Below are 24,490 nucleotides of genomic sequence, written 5' to 3'. Positions count from 1 at the left end.
GGTAGCCGCCACCACGATGGGAAACAGCTCGAGCAGGGCCAGATTCCGCGTCAATCCACTGGACACCCAGCTAGCCGGCCATTGACCTGCGCACCACGGACCCCCCCCGTAAGCTCCAAAGCCACCCGCCCCAGCCGCATCCGTGAAAATATTCAGATCACTCGTATCCTGCGCTGGGGCCATCCATAGCGAGCGACCATTGTACTGGCCCAAGAAGTCATCCCAAACCTGAAGATCAGCTCGGTGCTCCTCCTTGAGCCTCACAAAATGATGCGGCGCCCGCACTCCCGCCGTTGCCGCCGCCAACCTTCTACCAAACACCCTCCCCATCGGCATAATCCGGCAGGCGAAATTCAACTTCCCCAGCAGCGACTGAAGCTCCCTCAGCGACATTTTCTTCCTTCTACAAGCCCGTCGCACCTCCAGCCTCAAAGCACCCAACTTATCCGCCGGGAGCCGACACTCCATTGCCACCGAGTCAATTTCGATTCCCAAGAAAGAAATCGTCGCTACCGGGCCCTCCGTTTTTTCCGGCGCCAAAGGGATCCCAAAATCCCTCGCCACCTTCTGCAGGGCATGAAGCAAGTTACCGCAAACCGGCGAACCCCCCGGGCCAACGCACAAAAAATCATCTAAGTAATGGATCAACGAATCGACCCCGGATACTCCCCTCGTTACCCACTCCACGAAGCTACTAAACGCCTCGAAGTATGCACAAGAAAGAGAACACCCCATCGGAAGGCACCGATCCACGTAAAAGGCCCCATTCCAAAAACAACCCAACAGCCGTTGGCTTTCTGGGTGGACCGGCAACAACCTGAACGCCGCCTCGATGTCGGTTTTTGCTAGCAGCGCCCCCGGACCCGCAGCCCGCACTAACCCCACCGCCTTATCGAATGAGGTATAAACTACGGAACACAACTCGTGATCAATCCCGTCATTTACCGACGAACCTTTGGGATACGATAAATGTTGAATCAAACGAAACTTTCCGGGCTCGCGTTTAGGGACAATACCCAAAGGGGACACAACTAAATCTTTTACCGGCGACTCCACAAATGGCCCCGACATGCGCCCCAACGAAACTTCTTTTAACAACTTTTCCGACACGACTTCCGCATGCAAGTAAGCCGATTTTAAATTTCTCCGCGTAACCGGAACCTCATAAGGAGGCGGAGGAATAACAAAACCAACACTAAACCCTTCATAAAGCAACTTAGCTGCCGCCCTATCCGGATACTCATTTAGATAAGGGGCCATCCTTTCCACCCTCACCGGCGACACCCCCTTGACCAGCCCCGTGCTGGTTCCCGGACCTCTTTTTCCGCAGACATTTTGCCGCCCCGTGTGATGCACCATTACACTCGGAGCACACGTGCTTGAACTTGCACGTGGCCCCAAACTTGCACTGGCCTTCATTGAATTGCCAGCAAAACCCCGCCTTTCCCCCGCCGCTTGGTCCACTCTGACTAGTCTGGCCTCCCTGGCCACCGCTCCCGGGAAAGGGCTGCCTAACCGGAGCCGTAACCCGTAACCAGAGAGCAATATCCTTCTGGTCCCACCGAATCGCCGGCCGAACCGCCTTCCGCTGACGGAATTGCTCATCATATCGCAGCCACGCCTGACCCCCATACGCCCTATGAGCCTCCCCAATAGCATCAAAATAACAAAATAACGCCGAACAATTTTCCGGCGCCTTTTCCCCTATCACACTAGCCAATATGGCGAACGCCTGCGACCAATTAACGAACGTCTGCGGGATAAGCCTATACCGCCGCCGTTCCTCCTCGTCCTTTTTACTCTCATCCCGCTTGCTCTTATCCAAATTGAATTTAGCCAGCGGCAAGAGAGAAAAAATTTCAACGTATTCATCTTTCCAGATCCGATCACGCACCTCCTGCTTTAAATGCGCCCCCAACGGACCCTCAAAACAAACATACACCTCCCCCCGAGCACGATCGTCCATGCGCACTCGATCGCCGTCCTTCTGTGCCTCAGTCTGCACCGACACCGCGACCGCCTCTCTAACCGCCACCACAGGACGCGCCTGCAACGATCCCACGTCCCTGGGGCCTTCCCAAACTACCGCAGGGGACACTTCCGTTACAACCGGCGCCGCGGCCCTATCAAGGCGCCCCACCAGCTCCCGTAAGCAACCCACTAAATCTGCCAAACCCGCTCCGTCGCGTCCGCCCGCGCCACTACCGGCCCCCGATGCTATGCTAGCAGCCCCCCTGCCGACACCCGACATAAAAATCGCTGGATAAGACAATAATGGAGTTATACACTCACCGGGCTGCACAGGCGCTGTGTTCCCGTCAGCCGGACCATCCTGACCTCGACGATAGACGTCCAGTTCACCTTCCTCCCGTTCTTCTCTCGCCGACGACTGTCCCTCCCAACGACATCTTCGGAAAGGGGATGAGGACGCGCTGACCGATGGGCCGGCAACCTGCCGCCCGACCGCCGGGACCCAGACTTCCGACCGGACCTGTTGCCTCGACGTCGCTGCAGATCTAGTCGTCCGTCTAGACGATCCTGACGAAGCCTGCCCCCTGGCCGGAACATCACCATGCGGGGCGGCCGTACCTTGCTCTCGACATCTTCCATCTGATGGGGGAGGGGTGACAGGGAGCCCGGCCTGCGACTCCCTGCTTACCGCCGGACCCCGTCGCGGCCTGGGATTCCTGCCAGGACGCAGGGCCTGGGAAGGGGCGGTCCTCCCAGCTGCCTGGCCTGCAGCGTCCGGGATCGGGCTCCCTCTGCGACGCCGTGTCCGCGGGACTACCTCCGGACTAAGGCGCTCTGGAGGTCGGGACCGCCGAGAGGGACGGGTCGACACAGCCTGCATCGCCGTCACCCCTGCCACCGCTCTCTGCCTGCCCAGCGCAGGAGCGGTTGTTGCCGACTCCCCCCCCGCCGCCATAGCCATGCTCGTAGGGGGGCCGGGGGAGGGGAGCCTGTCCCTTACAACAGACCCCGAACGCCGTGCCCGACGTGGCGAAACGGCGTCCGGGATCCGCGTTAATGCAGCCACGGTCTCCTCCAGCCATCCGGGACCGTGGTGCACAGCAGCGGCGCGCAGCCGCTCTAAAATCAAGGCCTCTGCCATTACTAAAAAACCGGGCAACGGGGAGCTTTGCTTACTGTGTGTTACTCCTCCCGCTGCTTCCGGCTCAATGCCGAGAAACAGCGGGAAGCGCAGTAACGGCCCCCCCGCCCCCCTTAACTCCTCCCCGTCCCTCCTTCAGCTCCTTCAACTTTCCCTGACCTCGTAACATTAACCCTTTCCCTACCAGGACGGTCATGTCGGCTTCCCTTAAGCCTGCAGCTGCGTCCAGCCTCTTCTTTATCACTCATGCATTGTCCAACAGGTGTTGAAATAATGGGATTAAAAGGGGAGATCCCTTCAGAAAGACAGAAACAATAGCAAAGACAAAAAACACTTTTGGAATCTGCTTTTAGTCAACACATAAGGAAAGGGTGCACCGGTCCTGGAAATACTGCAATACCAGGTCAATGCGTGGAGTGGACAGAGCAAGCTCTATTTCCATCTCCCTGTTCTAAAAATCCATTTAATATATGGTCCCCAGATAGGGGACGTATCAGATATTAAACTGATAAGAACAGATACTACACTTGATCTTAGCCAAAAGGCCGAGAAGCGATAACCCGAACGGGCCGCGCGTTGCCCGAGCCTGCCCGATACTGCTGTTCAGCCCTTGCAGCGATTCAGCCTACTTCTAGGCAATTCCATGGGGCCCTGCAGGCTCACACACTCACAGCTACACGGGAGGTGAATAAAGGCCGGAGAGGAAGCCAGACAGGATTTGCTTCTTTTGCTTGCACCACAATGCAGTGCTGAAAGAGGAGGAATCTACATAAAAACGCCTTCCTGGCAACGCCCAAATGCCCTGCTGCCATGCAGATAAACACTGGCAGCGGCAGCAAGTGCATGCCCACAGCCACCCCTTGTTCCTTCACACCTTGTATCAGCTGTAATCCAGTCCAGTCCAGTGCTGCCTGCTGAGCAGCACTGACCAACACTGCCTGGGCCCAGGCTTTTATCTCTGAGGCCCCATTATGATGTCAGAAAGCTGGCTCTGGAATCCTGAGGGCTCCACTATGACACGTGCAAAGTTCCGTCTGAACTTTATATAAGACGGTGAGGCTCAGTCAGTCACTCAGTGTTGCCTGAGAGGGCAACACTGCAACAGCCGGCCGCCAGGCTGTCTTTTTTTTGCACAGCTAGTTGCCTCCAGGAGGCCACAAGAGGGAGACAAGGGACTGCAAAATGGAAAATAGGCATCCACCAACTTTACAGACAACTTCTCCTTGCTCCTACAACCTCCATCCTTGCACAGTTTGTTATTCTTCTAGGTAACATAGTAACAAATCCAAATTGCTGCTCTCTTTGTAGGCAAGCAAGGCTTTGTTGCAACTGCAATTCTTACTTCTTCTTGAAATGTAGGGACGACAGTACATTCCATCACATCCATCTAGTGTACACAGGTAGGTCCATTGTGGCGGGCAGGCGAGCGGGCGGGCTGCTTTATTGGCTGTTTGCTGTTCCCCTACTCCACTCCACTATTTGACTGTTGTGCTGCATCAATCAATCAATCAATCAATCAATCAATCAATCAATCAATCAGTGGCTGGCTCAGGTGCAGCTCTTTAACTTACCTAAAAGGGAGGGCGGAGAGAAGACAAGGAAGGTGAATGAGGTGTTCCAATGTGAAATGCCGGAAACACAGAAACACAGACGACACACAACAAGAGGTGGCAATCTATTCATTAATTGCATTTAATCAATGAGCTCATTATCACTCATGCATTGTCCAACAGGTGTTGAAATAATGGGATTAAAAGGGGAGATCCCTTCAGAAAGACAGAAACAATAGCAAAGACAAAAAACACTTTTGGAATCTGCTTTTAGTCAACACATAAGGAAAGGGTGCACCGGTCCTGGAAATACTGCAATACCAGGTCAATGCGTGGAGTGGACAGAGCAAGCTCTATTTCCATCTCCCTGTTCTAAAAATCCATTTAATATATGGTCCCCAGATAGGGGACGTATCAGATATTAAACTGATAAGAACAGATACTACACTTGATCTTAGCCAAAAGGCCGAGAAGCGATAACCCGAACGGGCCGCGCGTTGCCCGAGCCTGCCCGATACTGCTGTTCAGCCGTTGCAGCGATTCAGCCTACTTCTAGGCAATTCCATGGGGCCCTGCAGGCTCACACACTCACAGCTACACGGGAGGTGAATAAAGGCCGGAGAGGAAGCCAGACAGGATTTGCTTCTTTTGCTTGCACCACAATGCAGTGCTGAAAGAGGAGGAATCTACATAAAAACGCCTTCCTGGCAACGCCCAAATGCCCTGCTGCCATGCAGATAAACACTGGCAGCGGCAGCAAGTGCATGCCCACAGCCACCCCTTGTTCCTTCACACCTTGTATCAGCTGTAATCCAGTCCAGTCCAGTGCTGCCTGCTGAGCAGCACTGACCAACACTGCCTGGGCCCAGGCTTTTATCTCTGAGGCCCCATTATGATGTCAGAAAGCTGGCTCTGGAATCCTGAGGGCTCCACTATGACACGTGCAAAGTTCCGTCTGAACTTTATATAAGACGGTGAGGCTCAGTCAGTCACTCAGTGTTGCCTGAGAGGGCAACACTGCAACAGCCGGCCGCCAGGCTGTCTTTTTTTTGCACAGCTAGTTGCCTCCAGGAGGCCACAAGAGGGAGACAAGGGACTGCAAAATGGAAAATAGGCATCCACCAACTTTACAGACAACTTCTCCTTGCTCCTACAACCTCCATCCTTGCACAGTTTGTTATTCTTCTAGGTAACATAGTAACAAATCCAAATTGCTGCTCTCTTTGTAGGCAAGCAAGGCTTTGTTGCAACTGCAATTCTTACTTCTTCTTGAAATGTAGGGACGACAGTACATTCCATCACATCCATCTAGTGTACACAGGTAGGTCCATTGTGGCGGGCAGGCGAGCGGGCGGGCTGCTTTATTGGCTGTTTGCTGTTCCCCTACTCCACTCCACTATTTGACTGTTGTGCTGCATCAATCAATCAATCAATCAATCAATCAATCAGTGGCTGGCTCAGGTGCAGCTCTTTAACTTACCTAAAAGGGAGGGCGGAGAGAAGACAAGGAAGGTGAATGAGGTGTTCCAATGTGAAATGCCGGAAACACAGAAACACAGACGACACACAACAAGAGGTGGCAATCTATTCATTAATTGCATTTAATCAATGAGCTCATTATCACTCATGCATTGTCCAACAGGTGTTGAAATAATGGGATTAAAAGGGGAGATCCCTTCAGAAAGACAGAAACAATAGCAAAGACAAAAAACACTTTTGGAATCTGCTTTTAGTCAACACATAAGGAAAGGGTGCACCGGTCCTGGAAATACTGCAATACCAGGTCAATGCGTGGAGTGGACAGAGCAAGCTCTATTTCCATCTCCCTGTTCTAAAAATCCATTTAATATATGGTCCCCAGATAGGGGACGTATCAGATATTAAACTGATAAGAACAGATACTACACTTGATCTTAGCCAAAAGGCCGAGAAGCGATAACCCGAACGGGCCGCGCGTTGCCCGAGCCTGCCCGATACTGCTGTTCAGCCGTTGCAGCGATTCAGCCTACTTCTAGGCAATTCCATGGGGCCCTGCAGGCTCACACACTCACAGCTACACGGGAGGTGAATAAAGGCCGGAGAGGAAGCCAGACAGGATTTGCTTCTTTTGCTTGCACCACAATGCAGTGCTGAAAGAGGAGGAATCTACATAAAAACGCCTTCCTGGCAACGCCCAAATGCCCTGCTGCCATGCAGATAAACACTGGCAGCGGCAGCAAGTGCATGCCCACAGCCACCCCTTGTTCCTTCACACCTTGTATCAGCTGTAATCCAGTCCAGTCCAGTGCTGCCTGCTGAGCAGCACTGACCAACACTGCCTGGGCCCAGGCTTTTATCTCTGAGGCCCCATTATGATGTCAGAAAGCTGGCTCTGGAATCCTGAGGGCTCCACTATGACACGTGCAAAGTTCCGTCTGAACTTTATATAAGACGGTGAGGCTCAGTCAGTCACTCAGTGTTGCCTGAGAGGGCAACACTGCAACAGCCGGCCGCCAGGCTGTCTTTTTTTTGCACAGCTAGTTGCCTCCAGGAGGCCACAAGAGGGAGACAAGGGACTGCAAAATGGAAAATAGGCATCCACCAACTTTACAGACAACTTCTCCTTGCTCCTACAACCTCCATCCTTGCACAGTTTGTTATTCTTCTAGGTAACATAGTAACAAATCCAAATTGCTGCTCTCTTTGTAGGCAAGCAAGGCTTTGTTGCAACTGCAATTCTTACTTCTTCTTGAAATGTAGGGACGACAGTACATTCCATCACATCCATCTAGTGTACACAGGTAGGTCCATTGTGGCGGGCAGGCGAGCGGGCGGGCTGCTTTATTGGCTGTTTGCTGTTCCCCTACTCCACTCCACTATTTGACTGTTGTGCTGCATCAATCAATCAATCAATCAATCAATCAATCAATCAATCAATCAATCAATCAATCAATCAGTGGCTGGCTCAGGTGCAGCTCTTTAACTTACCTAAAAGGGAGGGTGGAGAGAAGACAAGGAAGGTGAATGAGGTGTTCCAATGTGAAATGCCGGAAACACAGAAACACAGACGACACACAACAAGAGGTGGCAATCTATTCATTAATTGCATTTAATCAATGAGCTCATTATCACTCATGCATTGTCCAACAGGTGTTGAAATAATGGGATTAAAAGGGGAGATCCCTTCAGAAAGACAGAAACAATAGCAAAGACAAAAAACACTTTTGGAATCTGCTTTTAGTCAACACATAAGGAAAGGGTGCACCGGTCCTGGAAATACTGCAATACCAGGTCAATGCGTGGAGTGGACAGAGCAAGCTCTATTTCCATCTCCCTGTTCTAAAAATCCATTTAATATATGGTCCCCAGATAGGGGACGTATCAGATATTAAACTGATAAGAACAGATACTACACTTGATCTTAGCCAAAAGGCCGAGAAGCGATAACCCGAACGGGCCGCGCGTTGCCCGAGCCTGCCCGATACTGCTGTTCAGCCCTTGCAGCGATTCAGCCTACTTCTAGGCAATTCCATGGGGCCCTGCAGGCTCACACACTCACAGCTACACGGGAGGTGAATAAAGGCCGGAGAGGAAGCCAGACAGGATTTGCTTCTTTTGCTTGCACCACAATGCAGTGCTGAAAGAGGAGGAATCTACATAAAAACGCCTTCCTGGCAACGCCCAAATGCCCTGCTGCCATGCAGATAAACACTGGCAGCGGCAGCAAGTGCATGCCCACAGCCACCCCTTGTTCCTTCACACCTTGTATCAGCTGTAATCCAGTCCAGTCCAGTGCTGCCTGCTGAGCAGCACTGACCAACACTGCCTGGGCCCAGGCTTTTATCTCTGAGGCCCCATTATGATGTCAGAAAGCTGGCTCTGGAATCCTGAGGGCTCCACTATGACACGTGCAAAGTTCCGTCTGAACTTTATATAAGACGGTGAGGCTCAGTCAGTCACTCAGTGTTGCCTGAGAGGGCAACACTGCAACAGCCGGCCGCCAGGCTGTCTTTTTTTTGCACAGCTAGTTGCCTCCAGGAGGCCACAAGAGGGAGACAAGGGACTGCAAAATGGAAAATAGGCATCCACCAACTTTACAGACAACTTCTCCTTGCTCCTACAACCTCCATCCTTGCACAGTTTGTTATTCTTCTAGGTAACATAGTAACAAATCCAAATTGCTGCTCTCTTTGTAGGCAAGCAAGGCTTTGTTGCAACTGCAATTCTTACTTCTTCTTGAAATGTAGGGACGACAGTACATTCCATCACATCCATCTAGTGTACACAGGTAGGTCCATTGTGGCGGGCAGGCGAGCGGGCGGGCTGCTTTATTGGCTGTTTGCTGTTCCCCTACTCCACTCCACTATTTGACTGTTGTGCTGCATCAATCAATCAATCAATCAATCAATCAATCAATCAATCAATCAATCAATCAGTGGCTGGCTCAGGTGCAGCTCTTTAACTTACCTAAAAGGGAGGGCGGAGAGAAGACAAGGAAGGTGAATGAGGTGTTCCAATGTGAAATGCCGGAAACACAGAAACACAGACGACACACAACAAGAGGTGGCAATCTATTCATTAATTGCATTTAATCAATGAGCTCATTATCACTCATGCATTGTCCAACAGGTGTTGAAATAATGGGATTAAAAGGGGAGATCCCTTCAGAAAGACAGAAACAATAGCAAAGACAAAAAACACTTTTGGAATCTGCTTTTAGTCAACACATAAGGAAAGGGTGCACCGGTCCTGGAAATACTGCAATACCAGGTCAATGCGTGGAGTGGACAGAGCAAGCTCTATTTCCATCTCCCTGTTCTAAAAATCCATTTAATATATGGTCCCCAGATAGGGGACGTATCAGATATTAAACTGATAAGAACAGATACTACACTTGATCTTAGCCAAAAGGCCGAGAAGCGATAACCCGAACGGGCCGCGCGTTGCCCGAGCCTGCCCGATACTGCTGTTCAGCCCTTGCAGCGATTCAGCCTACTTCGAGGCAATTCCATGGGGCCCTGCAGGCTCACACACTCACAGCTACACGGGAGGTGAATAAAGGCCGGAGAGGAAGCCAGACAGGATTTGCTTCTTTTGCTTGCACCACAATGCAGTGCTGAAAGAGGAGGAATCTACATAAAAACGCCTTCCTGGCAACGCCCAAATGCCCTGCTGCCATGCAGATAAACACTGGCAGCGGCAGCAAGTGCATGCCCACAGCCACCCCTTGTTCCTTCACACCTTGTATCAGCTGTAATCCAGTCCAGTCCAGTGCTGCCTGCTGAGCAGCACTGACCAACACTGCCTGGGCCCAGGCTTTTATCTCTGAGGCCCCATTATGATGTCAGAAAGCTGGCTCTGGAATCCTGAGGGCTCCACTATGACACGTGCAAAGTTCCGTCTGAACTTTATATAAGACGGTGAGGCTCAGTCAGTCACTCAGTGTTGCCTGAGAGGGCAACACTGCAACAGCCGGCCGCCAGGCTGTCTTTTTTTTGCACAGCTAGTTGCCTCCAGGAGGCCACAAGAGGGAGACAAGGGACTGCAAAATGGAAAATAGGCATCCACCAACTTTACAGACAACTTCTCCTTGCTCCTACAACCTCCATCCTTGCACAGTTTGTTATTCTTCTAGGTAACATAGTAACAAATCCAAATTGCTGCTCTCTTTGTAGGCAAGCAAGGCTTTGTTGCAACTGCAATTCTTACTTCTTCTTGAAATGTAGGGACGACAGTACATTCCATCACATCCATCTAGTGTACACAGGTAGGTCCATTGTGGCGGGCAGGCGGAGCGGGCGGGGCTGCTTTATTGGCTGTTTGCTGTTCCCCTACTCCACTCCACTATTTGACTGTTGTGCTGCATCAATCAATCAATCAATCAATCAATCAATCAGTGGCTGGCTCAGGTGCAGCTCTTTAACTTACCTAAAAGGGAGGGCGGAGAGAAGACAAGGAAGGTGAATGAGGTGTTCCAATGTGAAATGCCGGAAACACAGAAACACAGACGACACACAACAAGAGGTGTCAATCTATTCATTAATTGCATTTAATCAATGAGCTCATTATCACTCATGCATTGTCCAACAGGTGTTGAAATAATGGGATTAAAAGGGGAGATCCCTTCAGAAAGACAGAAACAATAGCAAAGACAAAAAACACTTTTGGAATCTGCTTTTAGTCAACACATAAGGAAAGGGTGCACCGGTCCTGGAAATACTGCAATACCAGGTCAATGCGTGGAGTGGACAGAGCAAGCTCTATTTCCATCTCCCTGTTCTAAAAATCCATTTAATATATGGTCCCCAGATAGGGGACGTATCAGATATTAAACTGATAAGAACAGATACTACACTTGATCTTAGCCAAAAGGCCGAGAAGCGATAACCCGAACGGGCCGCGCGTTGCCCGAGCCTGCCCGATACTGCTGTTCAGCCCTTGCAGCGATTCAGCCTACTTCTAGGCAATTCCATGGGGCCCTGCAGGCTCACACACTCACAGCTACACGGGAGGTGAATAAAGGCCGGAGAGGAAGCCAGACAGGATTTGCTTCTTTTGCTTGCACCACAATGCAGTGCTGAAAGAGGAGGAATCTACATAAAAACGCCTTCCTGGCAACGCCCAAATGCCCTGCTGCCATGCAGATAAACACTGGCAGCGGCAGCAAGTGCATGCCCACAGCCACCCCTTGTTCCTTCACACCTTGTATCAGCTGTAATCCAGTCCAGTCCAGTGCTGCCTGCTGAGCAGCACTGACCAACACTGCCTGGGCCCAGGCTTTTATCTCTGAGGCCCCATTATGATGTCAGAAAGCTGGCTCTGGAATCCTGAGGGCTCCACTATGACACGTGCAAAGTTCCGTCTGAACTTTATATAAGACGGTGAGGCTCAGTCAGTCACTCAGTGTTGCCTGAGAGGGCAACACTGCAACAGCCGGCCGCCAGGCTGTCTTTTTTTTGCACAGCTAGTTGCCTCCAGGAGGCCACAAGAGGGAGACAAGGGACTGCAAAATAGAAAATAGGCATCCACCAACTTTACAGACAACTTCTCCTTGCTCCTACAACCTCCATCCTTGCACAGTTTGTTATTCTTCTAGGTAACATAGTAACAAATCCAAATTGCTGCTCTCTTTGTAGGCAAGCAAGGCTTTGTTGCAACTGCAATTCTTACTTCTTCTTGAAATGTAGGGACGACAGTACATTCCATCACATCCATCTAGTGTACACAGGTAGGTCCATTGTGGCGGGCAGGCGAGCGGGCGGGCTGCTTTATTGGCTGTTTGCTGTTCCCCTACTCCACTCCACTATTTGACTGTTGTGCTGCATCAATCAATCAATCAATCAATCAATCAATCAATCAATCAATCAATCAATCAATCAGTGGCTGGCTCAGGTGCAGCTCTTTAACTTACCTAAAAGGGAGGGCGGAGAGAAGACAAGGAAGGTGAATGAGGTGTTCCAATGTGAAATGCCGGAAACACAGAAACACAGACGACACACAACAAGAGGTGGCAATCTATTCATTAATTGCATTTAATCAATGAGCTCATTATCACTCATGCATTGTCCAACAGGTGTTGAAATAATGGGATTAAAAGGGGAGATCCCTTCAGAAAGACAGAAACAATAGCAAAGACAAAAAACACTTTTGGAATCTGCTTTTAGTCAACACATAAGGAAAGGGTGCACCGGTCCTGGAAATACTGCAATACCAGGTCAATGCGTGGAGTGGACAGAGCAAGCTCTATTTCCATCTCCCTGTTCTAAAAATCCATTTAATATATGGTCCCCAGATAGGGGACGTATCAGATATTAAACTGATAAGAACAGATACTACACTTGATCTTAGCCAAAAGGCCGAGAAGCGATAACCCGAACGGGCCGCGTGTTGCCCGAGCCTGCCCGATACTGCTGTTCAGCCCTTGCAGCGATTCAGCCTACTTCTAGGCAATTCCATGGGGCCCTGCAGGCTCACACACTCACAGCTACACGGGAGGTGAATAAAGGCCGGAGAGGAAGCCAGACAGGATTTGCTTCTTTTGCTTGCACCACAATGCAGTGCTGAAAGAGGAGGAATCTACATAAAAACGCCTTCCTGGCAACGCCCAAATGCCCTGCTGCCATGCAGATAAACACTGGCAGCGGCAGCAAGTGCATGCCCACAGCCACCCCTTGTTCCTTCACACCTTGTATCAGCTGTAATCCAGTCCAGTCCAGTGCTGCCTGCTGAGCAGCACTGACCAACACTGCCTGGGCCCAGGCTTTTATCTCTGAGGCCCCATTATGATGTCAGAAAGCTGGCTCTGGAATCCTGAGGGCTCCACTATGACACGTGCAAAGTTCCGTCTGAACTTTATATAAGACGGTGAGGCTCAGTCAGTCACTCAGTGTTGCCTGAGAGGGCAACACTGCAACAGCCGGCCGCCAGGCTGTCTTTTTTTTGCACAGCTAGTTGCCTCCAGGAGGCCACAAGAGGGAGACAAGGGACTGCAAAATGGAAAATAGGCATCCACCAACTTTACAGACAACTTCTCCTTGCTCCTACAACCTCCATCCTTGCACAGTTTGTTATTCTTCTAGGTAACATAGTAACAAATCCAAATTGCTGCTCTCTTTGTAGGCAAGCAAGGCTTTGTTGCAACTGCAATTCTTACTTCTTCTTGAAATGTAGGGACGACAGTACATTCCATCACATCCATCTAGTGTACACAGGTAGGTCCATTGTGGCGGGCAGGCGAGCGGGCGGGCTGCTTTATTGGCTGTTTGCTGTTCCCCTACTCCACTCCACTATTTGACTGTTGTGCTGCATCAATCAATCAATCAATCAATCAATCAATCAATCAATCAATCAATCAATCGGTGGCTGGCTCAGGTGCAGCTCTTTAACTTACCTAAAAGGGAGGGCGGAGAGAAGACAAGGAAGGTGAATGAGGTGTTCCAATGTGAAATGCCGGAAACACAGAAACACAGACGACACACAACAAGAGGTGGCAATCTATTCATTAATTGCATTTAATCAATGAGCTCATTATCACTCATGCATTGTCCAACAGGTGTTGAAATAATGGGATTAAAAGGGGAGATCCCTTCAGAAAGACAGAAACAATAGCAAAGACAAAAAACACTTTTGGAATCTGCTTTTAGTCAACACATAAGGAAAGGGTGCACCGGTCCTGGAAATACTGCAATACCAGGTCAATGCGTGGAGTGGACAGAGCAAGCTCTATTTCCATCTCCCTGTTCTAAAAATCCATTTAATATATGGTCCCCAGATAGGGGACGTATCAGATATTAAACTGATAAGAACAGATACTACACTTGATCTTAGCCAAAAGGCCGAGAAGCGATAACCCGAACGGGCCGCGCGTTGCCAGCCTGCCCGATACTGCTGTTCAGCCCTTGCAGCGATTCAGCCTACTTCTAGGCAATTCCATGGGGCCCTGCAGGCTCACACACTCACAGCTACACGGGAGGTGAATAAAGGCCGGAGAGGAAGCCAGACAGGATTTGCTTCTTTTGCTTGCACCACAATGCAGTGCTGAAAGAGGAGGAATCTACATAAAAACGCCTTCCTGGCAACGCCCAAATGCCCTGCTGCCATGCAGATAAACACTGGCAGCGGCAGCAAGTGCATGCCCACAGCCACCCCTTGTTCCTTCACACCTTGTATCAGCTGTAATCCAGTCCAGTCCAGTGCTGCCTGCTGAGCAGCACTGACCAACACTGCCTGGGCCCAGGCTTTTATCTCTGAGGCCCCATTATGATGTCAGAAAGCTGGCTCTGGAATCCTGAGGGCTCCACTATGACACGTGCAAAGTTCCGTCTGAACTTTATATAAGACGGTGAGGCTCAGTCAGTCACTCAGTGTTGCCTGAGAGGGCAACACTGCAACAGCCGGCCGCCAGGCTGTCTTTTTTTTGCACAGCTAGTTGCCTCCAGGAGGCCACAAGAGGGAGACAAGGGACTGCAAAATGGAAAATAGGCATCCACCAACTTTACAGACAACTTCTCCTTGCTCCTACAACCTCCATCCTTGCACAGTTTGTTATTCTTCTAGGTAACATAGTAACAAATCCAAATTGCTGCTCTCTTTGTAGGCAAGCAAGGCTTTGTTGCAACTGCAATTCTTACTTCTTCTTGAAATGTAGGGACGACAGTACATTCCATCACATCCATCTAGTGTACACAGGTAGGTCCATTGTGGCGGGCAGGCGAGCGGGCGGGCTGCTTTATTGGCTGTTTGCTGTTCCCCTACTCCACTCCACTATTTGACTGTTGTGCTGCAATCAATCAATCAATCAATCAATCAATCAATCAATCAATCAATCAGTGGCTGGCTCAGGTGCAGCTCTTTAACTTACCTAAAAGGGAGGGCGGAGAGAAGACAAGGAAGGTGAATGAGGTGTTCCAATGTGAAATGCCGGAAACACAGAAACACAGACGACACACAACAAGAGGTGGCAATCTATTCATTAATTGCATTTAATCAATGAGCTCATTATCACTCATGCATTGTCCAACAGGTGTTGAAATAATGGGATTAAAAGGGGAGATCCCTTCAGAAAGACAGAAACAATAGCAAAGACAAAAAACACTTTTGGAATCTGCTTTTAGTCAACACATAAGGAAAGGGGAAATACTGCAATACCAGGTCAATGCGTGGAGTGGACAGAGCAAGCTCTATTTCCATCTCCCTGTTCTAAAAATCCATTTAATATATGGTCCCCAGATAGGGGACGTATCAGATATTAAACTGATAAGAACAGATACTACACTTGATCTTAGCCAAAAGGCCGAGAAGCGATAACCCGAACGGGCCGCGCGTTGCCCGAGCCTGCCCGATACTGCTGTTCAGCCCTTGCAGCGATTCAGCCTACTTCTAGGCAATTCCATGGGGCCCTGCAGGCTCACACACTCACAGCTACACGGGAGGTGAATAAAGGCCGGAGAGGAAGCCAGACAGGATTTGCTTCTTTTGCTTGCACCACAATGCAGTGCTGAAAGAGGAGGAATCTACATAAAAACGCCTTCCTGGCAACGCCCAAATGCCCTGCTGCCATGCAGATAAACACTGGCAGCGGCAGCAAGTGCATGCCCACAGCCACCCCTTGTTCCTTCACACCTTGTATCAGCTGTAATCCAGTCCAGTCCAGTGCTGCCTGCTGAGCAGCACTGACCAACACTGCCTGGGCCCAGGCTTTTATCTCTGAGGCCCCATTATGATGTCAGAAAGCTGGCTCTGGAATCCTGAGGGCTCCACTATGACACGTGCAAAGTTCCGTCTGAACTTTATATAAGACGGTGAGGCTCAGTCAGTCACTCAGTGTTGCCTGAGAGGGCAACACTGCAACAGCCGGCCGCCAGGCTGTCTTTTTTTTGCACAGCTAGTTGCCTCCAGGAGGCCACAAGAGGGAGACAAGGGACTGCAAAATGGAAAATAGGCATCCACCAACTTTACAGACAACTTCTCCTTGCTCCTACAACCTCCATCCTTGCACAGTTTGTTATTCTTCTAGGTAACATAGTAACAAATCCAAATTGCTGCTCTCTTTGTAGGCAAGCAAGGCTTTGTTGCAACTGCAATTCTTACTTCTTCTTGAAATGTAGGGACGACAGTACATTCCATCACATCCATCTAGTGTACACAGGTAGGTCCATTGTGGCGGGCAGGCGAGCGGGCGGGCTGCTTTATTGGCTGTTTGCTGTTCCCCTACTCCACTCCACTATTTGACTGTTGTGCTGCAATCAATCAATCAATCAATCAATCAATCAATCAATCAATCAATCAATCAGTGGCTGGCTCAGGTGCAGCTCTTTAACTTACCTAAAAGGGAGGGCGGAGAGAAGACAAGGAAGGTGAATGAGGTGTTCCAATGTGAAATGCCGGAAACACAGAAACACAGACGACACACAACAAGAGGTGGCAATCTATTCATTAATTGCATTTAATCAATGAGCTCATTATCACTCATGCATTGTCCAACAGGTGTTGAAATAATGGGATTAAAAGGGGAGATCCCTTCAGAAAGACAGAAACAATAGCAAAGACAAAAAACACTTTTGGAATCTGCTTTTAGTCAACACATAAGGAAAGGGTGCACCGGTCCTGGAAATACTGCAATACCAGGTCAATGCGTGGAGTGGACAGAGCAAGCTCTATTTCCATCTCCCTGTTCTAAAAATCCATTTAATATATGGTCCCCAGATAGGGGACGTATCAGATATTAAACTGATAAGAACAGATACTACACTTGATCTTAGCCAAAAGGCCGAGAAGCGATAACCCGAACGGGCCGCGCGTTGCCCGAGCCTGCCCGATACTGCTGTTCAGCCCTTGCAGCGATTCAGCCTACTTCTAGGCAATTCCATGGGGCCCTGCAGGCTCACACACTCACAGCTACACGGGAGGTGAATAAAGGCCGGAGAGGAAGCCAGACAGGATTTGCTTCTTTTGCTTGCACCACAATGCAGTGCTGAAAGAGGAGGAATCTACATAAAAACGCCTTCCTGGCAACGCCCAAATGCCCTGCTGCCATGCAGATAAACACTGGCAGCGGCAGCAAGTGCATGCCCACAGCCACCCCTTGTTCCTTCACACCTTGTATCAGCTGTAATCCAGTCCAGTCCAGTGCTGCCTGCTGAGCAGCACTGACCAACACTGCCTGGGCCCAGGCTTTTATCTCTGAGGCCCCATTATGATGTCAGAAAGCTGGCTCTGGAATCCTGAGGGCTCCACTATGACACGTGCAAAGTTCCGTCTGAACTTTATATAAGACGGTGAGGCTCAGTCAGTCACTCAGTGTTGCCTGAGAGGGCAACACTGCAACAGCCGGCCGCCAGGCTGTCTTTTTTTTGCACAGCTAGTTGCCTCCAGGAGGCCACAAGAGGGAGACAAGGGACTGCAAAATGGAAAATAGGCATCCACCAACTTTACAGACAACTTCTCCTTGCTCCTACAACCTCCATCCTTGCACAGTTTGTTATTCTTCTAGGTAACATAGTAACAAATCCAAATTGCTGCTCTCTTTGTAGGCAAGCAAGGCTTTGTTGCAACTGCAATTCTTACTTCTTCTTGAAATGTAGGGACGACAGTACATTCCATCACATCCATCTAGTGTACACAGGTAGGTCCATTGTGGCGGGCAGGCGAGCGGGCGGGCTGCTTTATTGGCTGTTTGCTGTTCCCCTACTCCACTCCACTATTTGACTGTTGTGCTGCAATCAATCAATCAATCAATCAATCAATCAATCAATCAATCAGTGGCTGGCTCAGGTGCAGCTCTTTAACTTACCTAAAAGGGAGGGCGGAGAGAAGACAAGGAAGGTGAATGAGGTGTTCCAATGTGAAATGCCGGAAACACAGAAACACAGACGACACACAACAAGAGGTGGCAATCTATTCATTAATTGCATTTAATCAATGAGCTCATTATCACTCATGCATTGTCCAACAGGTGTTGAAATAATGGGATTAAAAGGGGAGATCCCTTCAGAAAGACAGAAACAATAGCAAAGACAAAAAACACTTTTGGAATCTGCTTTTAGTCAACACATAAGGAAAGGGTGCACCGGTCCTGGAAATACTGCAATACCAGGTCAATGCGTGGAGTGGACAGAGCAAGCTCTATTTCCATCTCCCTGTTCTAAAAATCCATTTAATATATGGTCCCCAGATAGGGGACGTATCAGATATTAAACTGATAAGAACAGATACTACACTTGATCTTAGCCAAAAGGCCGAGAAGCGATAACCCGAACGGGCCGCGCGTTGCCCGAGCCTGCCCGATACTGCTGTTCAGCCCTTGCAGCGATTCAGCCTACTTCTAGGCAATTCCATGGGGCCCTGCAGGCTCACACACTCACAGCTACACGGGAGGTGAATAAAGGCCGGGGAGGAAGCCAGACAGGATTTGCTTCTTTTGCTTGCACCACAATGCAGTGCTGAAAGAGGAGGAATCTACATAAAAACGCCTTCCTGGCAACGCCCAAATGCCCTGCTGCCATGCAGATAAACACTGGCAGCGGCAGCAAGTGCATGCCCACAGCCACCCCTTGTTCCTTCACACCTTGTATCAGCTGTAATCCAGTCCAGTCCAGTGCTGCCTGCTGAGCAGCACTGACCAACACTGCCTGGGCCCAGGCTTTTATCTCTGAGGCCCCATTATGATGTCAGAAAGCTGGCTCTGGAATCCTGAGGGCTCCACTATGACACGTGCAAAGTTCCGTCTGAACTTTATATAAGACGGTGAGGCTCAGTCAGTCACTCAGTGTTGCCTGAGAGGGCAACACTGCAACAGCCGGCCGCCAGGCTGTCTTTTTTTTGCACAGCTAGTTGCCTCCAGGAGGCCACAAGAGGGAGACAAGGGACTGCAAAATGGAAAATAGGCATCCACCAACTTTACAGACAACTTCTCCTTGCTCCTACAACCTCCATCCTTGCACAGTTTGTTATTCTTCTAGGTAACATAGTAACAAATCCAAATTGCTGCTCTCTTTGTAGGCAAGCAAGGCTTTGTTGCAACTGCAATTCTTACTTCTTCTTGAAATGTAGGGACGACAGTACATTCCATCACATCCATCTAGTGTACACAGGTAGGTCCATTGTGGCGGGCAGGCGAGCGGGCGGGCTGCTTTATTGGCTGTTTGCTGTTCCCCTACTCCACTCCACTATTTGACTGTTGTGCTGCATCAATCAATCAATCAATCAATCAATCAATCAATCAATCAATCAATCAATCAATCAATCAATCAGTGGCTGGCTCAGGTGCAGCTCTTTAACTTACCTAAAAGGGAGGGCGGAGAGAAGACAAGGAAGGTGAATGAGGTGTTCCAATGTGAAATGCCGGAAACACAGAAACACAGACGACACACAACAAGAGGTGGCAATCTATTCATTAATTGCATTTAATCAATGAGCTCATTATCACTCATGCATTGTCCAACAGGTGTTGAAATAATGGGATTAAAAGGGGAGATCCCTTCAGAAAGACAGAAACAATAGCAAAGACAAAAAACACTTTTGGAATCTGCTTTTAGTCAACACATAAGGAAAGGGTGCACCGGTCCTGGAAATACTGCAATACCAGGTCAATGCGTGGAGTGGACAGAGCAAGCTCTATTTCCATCTCCCTGTTCTAAAAATCCATTTAATATATGGTCCCCAGATAGGGGACGTATCAGATATTAAACTGATAAGAACAGATACTACACTTGATCTTAGCCAAAAGGCCGAGAAGCGATAACCCGAACGGGCCGCGCGTTGCCCGAGCCTGCCCGATACTGCTGTTCAGCCCTTGCAGCGATTCAGCCTACTTCTAGGCAATTCCATGGGGCCCTGCAGGCTCACACACTCACAGCTACACGGGAGGTGAATAAAGGCCGGGGAGGAAGCCAGACAGGATTTGCTTCTTTTGCTTGCACCACAATGCAGTGCTGAAAGAGGAGGAATCTACATAAAAACGCCTTCCTGGCAACGCCCAAATGCCCTGCTGCCATGCAGATAAACACTGGCAGCGGCAGCAAGTGCATGCCCACAGCCACCCCTTGTTCCTTCACACCTTGTATCAGCTGTAATCCAGTCCAGTCCAGTGCTGCCTGCTGAGCAGCACTGACCAACACTGCCTGGGCCCAGGCTTTTATCTCTGAGGCCCCATTATGATGTCAGAAAGCTGGCTCTGGAATCCTGAGGGCTCCACTATGACACGTGCAAAGTTCCGTCTGAACTTTATATAAGACGGTGAGGCTCAGTCAGTCACTCAGTGTTGCCTGAGAGGGCAACACTGCAACAGCCGGCCGCCAGGCTGTCTTTTTTTTGCACAGCTAGTTGCCTCCAGGAGGCCACAAGAGGGAGACAAGGGACTGCAAAATGGAAAATAGGCATCCACCAACTTTACAGACAACTTCTCCTTGCTCCTACAACCTCCATCCTTGCACAGTTTGTTATTCTTCTAGGTAACATAGTAACAAATCCAAATTGCTGCTCTCTTTGTAGGCAAGCAAGGCTTTGTTGCAACTGCAATTCTTACTTCTTCTTGAAATGTAGGGACGACAGTACATTCCATCACATCCATCTAGTGTACACAGGATGGTCCATTGTGGCGGGCAGGCGAGCGGGCGGGCTGCTTTATTGGCTGTTTGCTGTTCCCCTACTCCACTCCACTATTTGACTGTTGTGCTGCATCAATCAATCAATCAATCAATCAATCAATCAATCAATCAATCAATCAATCAGTGGCTGGCTCAGGTGCAGCTCTTTAACTTACCTAAAAGGGAGGGCGGAGAGAAGACAAGGAAGGTGAATGAGGTGTTCCAATGTGAAATGCCGGAAACACAGAAACACAGACGACACACAACAAGAGGTGGCAATCTATTCATTAATTGCATTTAATCAATGAGCTCATTATCACTCATGCATTGTCCAACAGGTGTTGAAATAATGGGATTAAAAGGGGAGATCCCTTCAGAAAGACAGAAACAATAGCAAAGACAAAAAACACTTTTGGAATCTGCTTTTAGTCAACACATAAGGAAAGGGTGCACCGGTCCTGGAAATACTGCAATACCAGGTCAATGCGTGGAGTGGACAGAGCAAGCTCTATTTCCATCTCCCTGTTCTAAAAATCCATTTAATATATGGTCCCCAGATAGGGGACGTATCAGATATTAAACTGATAAGAACAGATACTACACTTGATCTTAGCCAAAAGGCCGAGAAGCGATAACCCGAACGGGCCGCGCGTTGCCCGAGCCTGCCCGATACTGCTGTTCAGCCCTTGCAGCGATTCAGCCTACTTCTAGGCAATTCCATGGGGCCCTGCAGGCTCACACACTCACAGCTACACGGGAGGTGAATAAAGGCCGGAGAGGAAGCCAGACAGGATTTGCTTCTTTTGCTTGCACCACAATGCAGTGCTGAAAGAGGAGGAATCTACATAAAAACGCCTTCCTGGCAACGCCCAAATGCCCTGCTGCCATGCAGATAAACACTGGCAGCGGCAGCAAGTGCATGCCCACAGCCACCCCTTGTTCCTTCACACCTTGTATAAGCTGTAATCCAGTCCAGTCCAGTGCTGCCTGCTGAGCAGCACTGACCAACACTGCCTGGGCCCAGGATTTTATCTCTGAGGCCCCATTATGATGTCAGAAAGCTGGCTCTGGAATCCTGAGGGCTCCACTATGACACGTGCAAAGTTCCGTCTGAACTTTATATAAGACGGTGAGGCTCAGTCAGTCACTCAGTGTTGCCTGAGAGGGCAACACTGCAACAGCCGGCCGCCAGGCTGTCTTTTTTTTGCACAGCTAGTTGCCTCCAGGAGGCCACAAGAGGGAGACAAGGGACTGCAAAATGGAAAATAGGCATCCACCAACTTTACAGACAACTTCTCCTTGCTCCTACAACCTCCATCCTTGCACAGTTTGTTATTCTTCTAGGTAACATAGTAACAAATCCAAATTGCTGCTCTCTTTGTAGGCAAGCAAGGCTTTGTTGCAACTGCAATTCTTACTTCTTCTTGAAATGTAGGGACGACAGTACATTCCATCACATCCATCTAGTGTACACAGGTAGGTCCATTGTGGCGGGCAGGCGAGCGGGCGGGCTGCTTTATTGGCTGTTTGCTGTTCCCCTACTCCACTCCACTATTTGACTGTTGTGCTGCATCAATCAATCAATCAATTAATCAATCAATCAATCAATCAATCAATCAATCAGTGGCTGGCTCAGGTGCAGCTCTTTAACTTACCTAAAAGGGAGGGCGGAGAGAAGACAAGGAAGGTGAATGAGGTGTTCCAATGTGAAATGCCGGAAACACAGAAACACAGACGACACACAACAAGAGGTGGCAATCTATTCATTAATTGCATTTAATCAATGAGCTCATTATCACTCATGCATTGTCCAACAGGTGTTGAAATAATGGGATTAAAAGGGGAGATCCCTTCAGAAAGACAGAAACAATAGCAAAGACAAAAAACACTTTTGGAATCTGCTTTTAGTCAACACATAAGGAAAGGGTGCACCGGTCCTGGAAATACTGCAATACCAGGTCAATGCGTGGAGTGGACAGAGCAAGCTCTATTTCCATCTCCCTGTTCTAAAAATCCATTTAATATATGGTCCCCAGATAGGGGACGTATCAGATATTAAACTGATAAGAACAGATACTACACTTGATCTTAGCCAAAAGGCCGAGAAGCGATAACCCGAACGGGCCGCGCGTTGCCCGAGCCTGCCCGATACTGCTGTTCAGCCCTTGCAGCGATTCAGCCTACTTCTAGGCAATTCCATGGGGCCCTGCAGGCTCACACACTCACAGCTACACGGGAGGTGAATAAAGGCCGGAGAGGAAGCCAGACAGGATTTGCTTCTTTTGCTTGCACCACAATGCAGTGCTGAAAGAGGAGGAATCTACATAAAAACGCCTTCCTGGCAACGCCCAAATGCCCTGCTGCCATGCAGATAAACACTGGCAGCGGCAGCAAGTGCATGCCCACAGCCACCCCTTGTTCCTTCACACCTTGTATCAGCTGTAATCCAGTCCAGTCCAGTGCTGCCTGCTGAGCAGCACTGACCAACACTGCCTGGGCCCAGGCTTTTATCTCTGAGGCCCCATTATGATGTCAGAAAGCTGGCTCTGGAATCCTGAGGGCTCCACTATGACACGTGCAAAGTTCCGTCTGAACTTTATATAAGACGGTGAGGCTCAGTCAGTCACTCAGTGTTGCCTGAGAGGGCAACACTGCAACAGCCGGCCGCCAGGCTGTCTTTTTTTTGCACAGCTAGTTGCCTCCAGGAGGCCACAAGAGGGAGACAAGGGACTGCAAAATGGAAAATAGGCATCCACCAACTTTACAGACAACTTCTCCTTGCTCCTACAACCTCCATCCTTGCACAGTTTGTTATTCTTCTAGGTAACATAGTAACAAATCCAAATTGCTGCTCTCTTTGTAGGCAAGCAAGGCTTTGTTGCAACTGCAATTCTTACTTCTTCTTGAAATGTAGGGACGACAGTACATTCCATCACATCCATCTAGTGTACACAGGTAGGTCCATTGTGGCGGGCAGGCGAGCGGGCGGGCTGCTTTATTGGCTGTTTGCTGTTCCCCTACTCCACTCCACTATTTGACTGTTGTGCTGCATCAATCAATCAATCAATCAATCAATCAATCAATCAATCAATCAATCAATCAGTGGCTGGCTCAGGTGCAGCTCTTTAACTTACCTAAAAGGGAGGGCGGAGAGAAGACAAGGAAGGTGAATGAGGTGTTCCAATGTGAAATGCCGGAAACACAGAAACACAGACGACACACAACAAGAGGTGGCAATCTATTCATTAATTGCATTTAATCAATGAGCTCATTATCACTCATGCATTGTCCAACAGGTGTTGAAATAATGGGATTAAAAGGGGAGATCCCTTCAGAAAGACAGAAACAATAGCAAAGACAAAAAACACTTTTGGAATCTGCTTTTAGTCAACACATAAGGAAAGGGTGCACCGGTCCTGGAAATACTGCAATACCAGGTCAATGCGTGGAGTGGACAGAGCAAGCTCTATTTCCATCTCCCTGTTCTAAAAATCCATTTAATATATGGTCCCCAGATAGGGGACGTATCAGATATTAAACTGATAAGAACAGATACTACACTTGATCTTAGCCAAAAGGCCGAGAAGCGATAACCCGAACGGGCCGCGCGTTGCCCGAGCCTGCCCGATACTGCTGTTCAGCCCTTGCAGCGATTCAGCCTACTTCTAGGCAATTCCATGGGGCCCTGCAGGCTCACACACTCACAGCTACACGGGAGGTGAATAAAGGCCGGAGAGGAAGCCAGACAGGATTTGCTTCTTTTG

The 24,490-nt window shown here is 49.4% G+C and overlaps 15 non-coding genes across 15 annotated transcripts; all 15 read right to left on the bottom strand.

Annotated features, from left to right (window-relative positions):
* Positions 1-3,478: 3,478 nt before the first annotated feature.
* On the bottom strand, positions 3,479-3,669 carry LOC142720823 (U2 spliceosomal RNA). The gene has a single exon (XR_012873589.1). It is a non-coding gene; the product is annotated as a U2 spliceosomal RNA (small nuclear RNA).
* A 1,280-nt stretch (positions 3,670-4,949) lies between these two features.
* Positions 4,950-5,140, bottom strand: LOC142720822 (U2 spliceosomal RNA). Its single transcript, XR_012873588.1, has one exon. It is a non-coding gene; the product is annotated as a U2 spliceosomal RNA (small nuclear RNA).
* A 1,268-nt stretch (positions 5,141-6,408) lies between these two features.
* Positions 6,409-6,599, bottom strand: LOC142720821 (U2 spliceosomal RNA). The gene has a single exon (XR_012873587.1). It is a non-coding gene; the product is annotated as a U2 spliceosomal RNA (small nuclear RNA).
* A 1,296-nt stretch (positions 6,600-7,895) lies between these two features.
* LOC142720820 (U2 spliceosomal RNA) lies at positions 7,896-8,086 on the bottom strand. The gene has a single exon (XR_012873586.1). It is a non-coding gene; the product is annotated as a U2 spliceosomal RNA (small nuclear RNA).
* Positions 8,087-9,374: 1,288 nt separating this feature from the next.
* On the bottom strand, positions 9,375-9,565 carry LOC142720819 (U2 spliceosomal RNA). Its single transcript, XR_012873585.1, has one exon. It is a non-coding gene; the product is annotated as a U2 spliceosomal RNA (small nuclear RNA).
* A 1,270-nt stretch (positions 9,566-10,835) lies between these two features.
* On the bottom strand, positions 10,836-11,026 carry LOC142720817 (U2 spliceosomal RNA). The gene has a single exon (XR_012873584.1). It is a non-coding gene; the product is annotated as a U2 spliceosomal RNA (small nuclear RNA).
* A 1,292-nt stretch (positions 11,027-12,318) lies between these two features.
* LOC142720815 (U2 spliceosomal RNA) lies at positions 12,319-12,509 on the bottom strand. The gene has a single exon (XR_012873582.1). It is a non-coding gene; the product is annotated as a U2 spliceosomal RNA (small nuclear RNA).
* Positions 12,510-13,797: 1,288 nt separating this feature from the next.
* Positions 13,798-13,988, bottom strand: LOC142720814 (U2 spliceosomal RNA). Its single transcript, XR_012873581.1, has one exon. It is a non-coding gene; the product is annotated as a U2 spliceosomal RNA (small nuclear RNA).
* A 1,264-nt stretch (positions 13,989-15,252) lies between these two features.
* LOC142720834 (U2 spliceosomal RNA) lies at positions 15,253-15,445 on the bottom strand. The gene has a single exon (XR_012873600.1). It is a non-coding gene; the product is annotated as a U2 spliceosomal RNA (small nuclear RNA).
* Positions 15,446-16,730: 1,285 nt separating this feature from the next.
* LOC142720813 (U2 spliceosomal RNA) lies at positions 16,731-16,921 on the bottom strand. The gene has a single exon (XR_012873580.1). It is a non-coding gene; the product is annotated as a U2 spliceosomal RNA (small nuclear RNA).
* A 1,277-nt stretch (positions 16,922-18,198) lies between these two features.
* LOC142720812 (U2 spliceosomal RNA) lies at positions 18,199-18,389 on the bottom strand. Its single transcript, XR_012873579.1, has one exon. It is a non-coding gene; the product is annotated as a U2 spliceosomal RNA (small nuclear RNA).
* A 1,300-nt stretch (positions 18,390-19,689) lies between these two features.
* LOC142720811 (U2 spliceosomal RNA) lies at positions 19,690-19,880 on the bottom strand. Its single transcript, XR_012873577.1, has one exon. It is a non-coding gene; the product is annotated as a U2 spliceosomal RNA (small nuclear RNA).
* A 1,288-nt stretch (positions 19,881-21,168) lies between these two features.
* Positions 21,169-21,359, bottom strand: LOC142720810 (U2 spliceosomal RNA). Its single transcript, XR_012873576.1, has one exon. It is a non-coding gene; the product is annotated as a U2 spliceosomal RNA (small nuclear RNA).
* A 1,288-nt stretch (positions 21,360-22,647) lies between these two features.
* LOC142720809 (U2 spliceosomal RNA) lies at positions 22,648-22,838 on the bottom strand. The gene has a single exon (XR_012873575.1). It is a non-coding gene; the product is annotated as a U2 spliceosomal RNA (small nuclear RNA).
* A 1,288-nt stretch (positions 22,839-24,126) lies between these two features.
* LOC142720808 (U2 spliceosomal RNA) lies at positions 24,127-24,317 on the bottom strand. Its single transcript, XR_012873574.1, has one exon. It is a non-coding gene; the product is annotated as a U2 spliceosomal RNA (small nuclear RNA).
* Between the last annotated feature and the right edge of the window lie 173 nt (positions 24,318-24,490).

The sequence above is a fragment of the Rhinoderma darwinii genome, unplaced genomic scaffold, assembly GCF_050947455.1.
Source record: "Rhinoderma darwinii isolate aRhiDar2 unplaced genomic scaffold, aRhiDar2.hap1 Scaffold_507, whole genome shotgun sequence".
NCBI classification, from domain to species: domain Eukaryota; kingdom Metazoa; phylum Chordata; class Amphibia; order Anura; family Rhinodermatidae; genus Rhinoderma; species Rhinoderma darwinii.
The sequence above is the reverse complement of the archived record's forward strand: the minus strand, read 5'-3'. Positions and strand labels throughout refer to the sequence as shown.